Genomic DNA, 9,401 nt, shown 5'->3' on the forward strand with positions numbered 1-9,401 from the left:
CGAAAAGGCGGTTCAGGACCATGGCCGCAAGGACAAACAGACTGAAGAACAGCTTCTACCCCAGGGCCGTCCAGGCCCTGAACACAGCAAAGACCTAGGTTCTGGGCCCTGGACAGTCTGGACGGATTGATGGCAGCTGCTGGACTGAAAAAATCAGGTGTAGTGCTGAGGCACAAATATGTACATTTCAAGCCTGCAAACTGCGACACTTTAAATAAATGTGCAATAACACTATGTGCAATATGACAACCCTAGTCGTCTATCTGTACAGTATAGTATAGTGGATAGTGTACATAGCCTTTATTTATGTAAACCAGCTCCTTCCCTTCTTGTGTTTTTTAAAGTGTTTTTTTAAAGTTTTTTTTTCTTTCCTAACACCAGGGGAGCCACCCCTCCTAAATTTCGTTGTTTGGTACCTGTACTGTAGCAATGACAATAAAGACCATTCATTCATTCATTCATTCATTCATTCATTCATTCATTCATTCATTCATTCATTCATTCATTCATTCATTCATATCCACAAGGGAAAACAAACAGACATGCCAGTTATATCTAGTTTACCAGCAGGCTAATTAGATTATTTCCAATGCACTTAATGTCAGTGCCATTGTATACGCATAACATATACAGTGGAAGGTTTCTATTCTAATGAATATTCATAGCTAATTATTATAATGATCTGTCTGAGACATGCAAATAGCAATTTTCAGTGTTACATGAATTTATTCAAAAACGACAGAAGGAATTATTGCCAAGCATTGACTCCACCCCTGGTCAATATTGGATATTCCTCCAGTTTCTTCCAGTGGGGTTGATAGTGTAAAACATGATCAGATGTAATATAACACCTGGGGGGGAGGAGCCTGGCGGTGACAGTCTGGTTGACAGGTAGTGACACCTTGAAGCCCACGGCCTAGAGGAGATAGAACCCCAGGAGGCGGCCTGTCTCCCTGACAACGTGACATTAATTCCCAGCGATATTTAAATTCAACGGCGCGTTTAAATGTTTGTTATTGTCCTGAAAGCAGCAGGCACGATGGAGGAATCACACAACAACACCGTGACATTAACGAGCACTACGGATGAAACCGCCAACTTTACGACCGTGGAAACTCAAGCTAAAACGTGGATGATCGACTTTTCTTTTCTAACTTCTTGTCGTTATTTCAAACAAGGCAGATTAGAGGAGTTCAACCAGACATTAGAGGAGTTCAACCAGACATTCTCGGCAATGGTCGGTAAGTGTCCTGGGGGGGGTGTTCCATCAACGTCGCTAAAGGAACATCTAGGCTTATTTCGTTAAGTCTCGCGAGACTCTTAAAAACATCCAGGCATATCGTGACGTTAGAATTATACGGTTCTATCTCCATTTTTGGTCAAAATTGAGTTTTTTACATATTCTGATCCATTAGGTGTTTATTAATGCCTGTGTGGTGTTATTTTTAAAATGTTGACATTTTTGAGTTAGTAATTCATAAAATACAAAGGTTCCATCTCACAGAACATAATGGAATGTAAAAACTTTGACGCTCAATATCTCTGAACTGCCCTAAACGGAGATAGAACCTTATCATTCTAAACTCACGAAGTGTCCTGGTATGGCAGATGCAGAGAAAGGACAGCTGGCACGGGCTAACTCATTTGCTTATATGCATCGTCTTATCTCATCACTGTTTCAGGGGTCTCTGAGGGGGTCTCGCATTCAAAAGCCAAACAGAAACAGAAAATCTGTGCTTTCCTGGCCAGGATCATGCACAGCAAGCAGCTAGGTAACGTCCATCTGCACCATCTGACCACTGGACCTACCGCTAACCCAATACAAACATGGTTGCTAATTCACTTGCTCATATATGTGTGTGTGTGTGTGTGTGTGTGTGTGTGTGTGTGTGTGTGTGTGTGTGTGTGTGTGTTGTAGACGTTCATTTTCACAAAGATGAACAGATAACTCCTCTGATGTCTGCGGTCAAGATCTGGCCTACCTTGAGAAGAGAGGTAGTAGACGAAGTCCTGTTTGAACACGTCACCAATCTCCTCTATGTTCAGGTAAACTTAGCATAAAGGATGTCAATGATTTATATGTTGACCGACTCTTGCACAGAGTATGTTGATGTGACATAATGGCCTCTCTCACACAGTCTGTTGCTGTGTGCTTGGAGAAGGGGCGTTGCTCCATGGCTTCCTCTGTTCTGCAATGGCTTCAGGAGGAATGTGATATCCCACAGGTAAACATCTACTATTGCCATCCTTATTGCCTCAGAGTTTGGGTTAGGGCTGGTGCTAGAGTTAGACTATGGTTAGGATTAGAGCTAGGGTTAAGGTTAGGACTGGAGCTGCAGCTAGAGTTAAAAGAGTCATATTATGCTCTTTTTCAGTTAATAGAGAGTGCGGAACACACATCCTGCGTGAGTGTTGCGGGTGCTTCGTGGAACCTCTTGCTTCACGGGTGTCGATGCTTTTCTATGATGCTACTGATAACGTATCATGGTTTTGAAGGGTTATCCCCCTTGTGTGACTGTTCCGAAAAGCGAGTGGCACTCCAAAGCGAGGGGCAAGGGTAAAAAAGGGAATGGGATAGGGCCATAATAGAGGACCTTTAAGGTTAGGGCAGGTGCTAGGGTTAACACTATGTTTAGGGTTGGACCTAGGGCTAAGGGTTAAGGTTTCACCAATAGATACCCCCAGGCTATGCTGCAACCTCAAGCTTTATTCAGCTTCAACTGCTCTCTTGAAGCACTCTTATGAATGACTTAACATGTTACACCAATATTATGACTGCTCTCCATAGAACTTGACGTCCAAGCTATCGTTTATTGTGAGCAAGAAGGACATCTACCACCAGGTCCTCTTGAACTTCAGCTTCACTCGTCTGCTGGAGGCCATCCAGACTTTCCTGGACTCTTACCTGGAGAAGAACCCCTCTGACTTCCTTCTCAAGGTACTGTGCTTCTGGGAGGTTTCTGAAACATCAACATCTGTCTTAGGATCAGCTCAGGCCCAACTGTAACCCCTAACTTAAGTAGGTAGACCTTGTTAGTAGACCTTAGCTGCAGCTCAGGAGGTTACCCTAAAGTATCATGTGATCATGTAGCATTTATAATATTACACCGAAAGTGACTGAAACAAATTACCGCCAACACCCAATCAAAATATTGATTCATCACAGACAGTAGGTTTCATGGGATCATATCATCTCTCTAATTATCCCTAAAGATGAGCTATTGAAACTGTGTTGAAGTGAGGAATATTAATTTAATGATCTAGTAAATTATGTATTTTCTGTTATTGGCCGACAAGGATAGAATAAGTATATAGTACCATAACCCTTTGTGAATCTGGAACGTGTGTCTTTCAGGCTGCGACTAAAGTGGTCCAGTCATGTCCGAGGAAAGAGGCTGAAGAGGACTCTTCCTTGGCTCTGGACGAGTCGGACACCACCAACGAATCCTCTGACCACTTCAAGGAGTAAGAACTGCTTGTGTGTTTTCAGTCTGTAACTCTGTAAACTGACTGGCTAAACTTCAGTTGTTCAATATAAGCCTATGCCATGTGTTCACAACTGTAGCAGTGTATGAAAACAACTGCTCAATTTTGTTTTCTGCCTCATTTCTTAACAGGAATAATGAGACTACTGTTCTTAAGAGGTTAGTATCAGACTGTCTATACCACTCTGCTGTGTATTACAGATATGTAGTTAGTTATTATATAATAATAATAATAATAATAATAATAATAATAATAACTTTTATTTGTATAGCACTTTTCCTGCAAACGTTGCAGCTCAAAGTGCTCCAATCTTTATATAAAAATCTAGTCTTGACTTGAACATAATTTGCTGAGGTTGCATCCCTACTGTAAACTGGCAGTGCATTCCACAATCTGGGTGCATAACATGAGAATGCAGCCTCACCAAACCTCTTCTTTTTCTACATGTGGTACACAGAGAAAACCAGCATTACAAAACCATACATATGACCTCTACGGTCTTTTCATATGCTATTCTGAAAGTAGACACAGTATATTAGCTCAGCATTCTGAAAGTTGTCTGACTTGCCTATGCCATGTGTTTACAACAGTAGCAGTATGAAAACAACTGCTCAATATTGTTTTCTGTTCAGAAATGCTCCTTTCCAGTTTAAAAAGTAAATCATGTGCATTCTGCCTCATTTCTTAACAGGAATAATGAGACTACTGTTCTTATGAGGTTGTGTATCTGCTGTGTATTACATATATTTAGTTATGATATGACCTGTATGGTCTTTTGATATGCTAGAATGAAAGTACAGTATATATATAACAGTATATAACTCTGAAAGTTGTCTGACTTTGGGATGATTGAGTGTGTCACCTTGCTAAAGGTGAATGTCCTCCCATGCCAGCACAGTCCAGCCTCTGTCATTAAGCCAGTACATTTGGTCATTACGCTACCTTGGAATATGAACCATTATACTGCGGGCCTATGTGAGGTCAAAAATAATGTGTTTCATAATATATGACTTCTAACCCAGACCCAAAAGGAAACTGCTATCAACACACATTGTGCAGCCATGCTTGAAACCTGAAACTGGCAAAAAGCCCAAAAGAAGGCTGAAACTGGCAAAAAGCCCGAAGCTGGGTAAGTTCTCTCTCAGTACAGAGAAATGGCTGTGTTTTTCTTAGATCATATTATGCAACGTATGAGTAGGTAATTGTTTTATTAACAAGAACATAGCAAAAACTGTTAAGCGTAGCACATGCAAAGTTGACGGTTGCACTCTGTCTCCCTCAGCGCTAACTCTGCTGCCATACAGACTCAGAGCAGCTTCACCTGAGCTGCTGCCATACAGACTCAGAGCAGCTGCACCTGAGCTGGACACGACCATGTTCAGGAGGAGGGGACCCAACCAGGTCGCCCACAGTATTTCTTCATCACTAACTTACTTTCCCATAACAATGTATTATTATTAATTAATAAAACATGAACAATAATGTTTTGAGACCATTCTGTCTAAACTAGAGTTGTGTGAGTTGAGGGCATTTTGAAGTGACTGCAGCTCACACCTATGTTCTTTTGTTTGTCTCCAGAAATGGACGTATGAGCTGGATCTGCTTCTGAAGGCCGGGGTGAAGCGCCATGGCGAGGGGAAGTGGGTATCTTACAGGACGAGGACTACGACTTTAGCGGTCGCACCGGAGTCATGCTCAAAGACCGGTGGAGGAACCTGAAGAAGTCTTTGGTCGTCTGAGGCCACAGAGCTGGAGTGTGCTGGACACTGTCCTTATCGTCTTTGTAAATTACATTATTTCCCAGCAACATGTTATGCACAATAATCTGATATTAATGTGGAGAAGTTCTGTAGGTGAACTAAAGTGGCCCATCTGGTCATTATTATTATTATTATTATTCGTAAAACTTTGTAACATTGTTATAGTCAAAACAACGTCAATGTCAAAACAACCAGACACCAGCAGAGGTCCTCTCCTTTCTCCTTTACTGTTTTGCAAAAACTTTGCTTAGCATTTGCTTTGTGTGAGAAAAGCAATGAGAAATGATTCACTGTTTTGCAAAAAAAGAATACTAGAATACTGTTGTACCATTAAGAGGTTAAGATGGAGTTCAAGTCGATCCCAGTTTCATTAAAACTGTCTTAGCAATCGCGAAAAACTGTCATTGTGTGTGTACACATGGCATGCGCTTTGCCCTTGACTCTGGATTCCGTATGGGTTTATAAAACAAAATGCATGTGACAGTTTGCTGAAGTTATTCTAAGGTTTCTAGGCAGCATGACACGTGTTCAGTGTTAGAACAGTGTTAGAACACAGCCATCATGTGTTCAGTGTTAGAACAGTGTTAGAACACAGCCATCATGTGTTCAGTGTTAGAACACAGCCATCATGTGTTCAGGGTTAGAACAGTGTTAGAACACAGCCATCATGTGTTCAGTGTTAGAACACAGCCATCATGTGTTCAGGGTTAGAACAGTGTTAGAACACAGCCATCATGTGTTCAGTGTTAGAACACAGCCATCATGTGTTCAGTGTTAGAACAGTGTTAGAACACAGCCATCATGTGTTCAGTGTTAGAACAGTGTTAGAACACAGCCATCATGTGTTCAGGGTTAGAACAGTGTTAGAACACAGCCATCATGTGTTCAGTGTTAGAACACAGCCATCATGTGTTCAGGGTTAGAACAGTGTTAGAACACAGCCATCATGTGTTCAGTGTTAGAACAGTGTTAGAACACAGCCATCATGTGTTCAGGGTTAGAACAGTGTTAGAACACAGCCATCATGTGTTCAGGGTTAGAACAGTGTTAGAACACAGCCGTCATGTGTTCAGGGTTAGAACAGTGTTAGAACACAGCCATCATGTGTTCAGGGTTAGAACAGTGTTAGAACACAGCCATCATGTGTTCAGGGTTAGAACAGTGTTAGAACACAGCCATCATGTGTTCAGGGTTAGAACAGTGTTAGAACACAGCCGTCATGTGTTCAGGGTTAGAACAGTGTTAGAACACAGCCATCACGTGTTCAGGGTTAGAACACAGCCATCATATGTTAGAACACAGCCATCACGTGTTAGAACACAGGGTTAGGGTTAGAACACAGGGTTAGGGTTAGAACACAGGGTTAGGGTTAGAACACAGTGTTAGGGTTAGAACACAGGGTTAGGGTTAGAACACAGGGTTAGGGTTAGAACACAGTGTTAGGGTTAGGCCATCATGCTGGTAGATGACGGACGCTGCCAGGCTGAACAATGGCAGAGATGCAACACAGGAGGGCTCTGGGCTCCTTTAGGTAAGGATGTTAAACGTTTTCCTTTTGTAGTTGTTGTTGTTGTTGTTGTTGTTGTTGTTATAAGAGGCCCTGGGATGCTGAATTGACTTTGTGGCAAATGTGCCTCGCTGTGAACAGCAAGGCCTCCAGACACCTGATTCACAGCTGAAGGAGGGAAAGGAAAGGACACTTCACAATGTGCTGAACACCACTGGGTCCGGCTCTCTTTGTGAGAGCTGTTACAAAGCTTAGCTCTGCTGCTCTGAGTACTACTGTGCACTCAAAGAACACGCTGGAGCCTGTCATTGTGGCCAATTATTTGTAAGTAGAATAGAAAAGCAGTAAAAAGTGATTTAGTACAATCAAGGAGGTAGGTCATACAAAAACGGTGTATTCCAGTAATAATAATAATAATAATAATAATAATACATTTTATTTATAAAAGCACTTTACATATAAAATCTCAGAGTGCTACAACACAGTAAGATAAAGCAAAAAACATTCAATTAAAAGGCTAAAAAAAGGCTCTATTAAAAAGGTGGGTTTTAAGGCCACGTTTAAAAGCATCCACAGACTGTGGTGCCCTTAGGTGGTCAGGGAGAGCATTCCACAGCCTGGGAGCAGCCGAGCAGAAGGCCCGATCTCCCATCGTGCGGAGCTTGGTCCTGGGGGTCTTGAGGAGGTTGGTGGCAGTAGAACGGAGGGTGCGTGAGGAGGTCTGAGGGGTATGGAGGAGTTCCTTGAGGTAGGGGGGGGCAGTTCCATGGATGCACTGGTGGGTGAGGAGGGAGACCTTGAATTCAATTCTGAGGGAGACGGGGAGCCAGTGAAGTGATTTGAGGATGGGGGTGATGTGATCATATTCTCAGTAAAGAGAAGATACATTAAAAAACATGGATAAAATGCATACATTTGACATTTGATATTTTTGAAGCTACAATTTGAATAGTGAAAATACCACCGCTCATCCGTGATCAGACTTTGTTGAGGTGCTGGAACTGAAGTATCAATAGAGTGCAAAATGACAGCATCCGCACACTCAAACACTGTGCAAAAAAACGTAGTTTATTGTGAGCTTTCGGTCATAGACCTTCTTCAGGCATAAAGCAGCCAAGGTAAGGCAGAGGTATGAAGGGTTCACATCACGTGATGCTGTTTGAACCCTTTATACCTCTGCCTTCACTTGTCTGCTTCATCCCGGAAGGTCTATGACCGAAAGCTTGCAATAAACTGTTTTTTTGCAGTGTGGGTGTTGCGGATGCTGTTGCACTCTTTTGAAGCAATTTGAAAATCTAGCAATTTACAACCTGCAGCAATCTAACATGACTTCTCAACAGCATTATTAAGTACCTTTATTTGTGCATGTGCCTGTTAAGGTGTGTGTGGGGAGGTGTACTGGATGTAAACACCTACAATAAGATACTGCCTCTACCTCGACACAGGAAATGATCGACTGGTTCTGTTCTTCTCCCTTTGTGACACATTTGATGCAGAGAAAAAGGATCAAATGTGTTAAAATAATCAAAATGAACCTGACACTATAAATAAACGGGGTAGGTATAACTCAAGTCTGGATCATTAATATAATGGGCCCAAATCATCTTTATACTACAGTAGCCTACACAAACTGATTGTTGTGGGGATCTGTGTCCCATAAATTCTATTGGAGGTCTTGTGGAATAATATTGTCTGATCTAGTTGGATCAAAACTGTCAATCACTGGTCACATTTCTAATGTCACTGTTGATCATCTGTGTCATAGCGCCACCAGCTGGTGAAAAAGGAGCAGTTGAAGCCCAGAAATTGCTGTCTGCATCTTGACTAGTGTGCAGTCTTTGCTCAGAGGAATGAAATTAAAGCAAATGTTTCTGTGACATTCTGTGACCAAAATATGAAGCCTTTATTTATTTTACCATGATTTTTTCCAGTCGATGAAGTACATATATGCTAAATATCTAATAAGTCGTAATACAAAAAGCGGCCATCTCCCAGAAAGATAAAAAGGATAGGAAGCACTATCACTGAAATGTATCTATATGTTACGGTACATGTGGGAAAACTAGGGTTAGGGTTAGGTGCTAGGGTGCTACGGTTAGGGTTAGGATTAGGGGTAGGGTTAAGGTTAGGGTTAGACATGTCAGCATGTACCAAGTCACCCTAGCACCTTAGGGTAACCCTAACCCTAGTTTTCCCACATGTACCGTAACATATACACACCAAAGGTCGTCATAGAAACCTAGCCTTCATACTTTCTTAGTTGAGATTAATTCTGGTCGATTCCTCACGTCCTCCACTCGCTTCCTACTCAGAACTCAGTGGAGAACATCTAGGTTCCTCCCCTTTGATATTCTCCTACAATACTTTTTGAGACAGAAGCAAGTGGAGGACAGGAGAGGACATGAAGAATGGAGTTTCTAAAAAACGAGAAAGGCCCATGTCTGTTTCTAGTCTCTAATGCGTGTATATGTTACGGTACATGTGGGAAAACTAGGGTGCTACGGTTAAGGTTAGGGATAGGATTAGGGTTAGACATGCCAGCATGTACCAAGTCAACGTAGCACCTAACCCTAACCCTAGTTTTCCCACATGTACCGTAACATATACACTATTCTACTTACAACATAGGCCCAAAGAAAAGAGGAATG

This window comes from Nansenia antarctica (genome assembly GCF_963989245.1).
Source record: "Nansenia antarctica genome assembly, contig: SCAFFOLD_198, whole genome shotgun sequence".
Lineage (NCBI taxonomy): Eukaryota > Metazoa > Chordata > Actinopteri > Argentiniformes > Microstomatidae > Nansenia > Nansenia antarctica.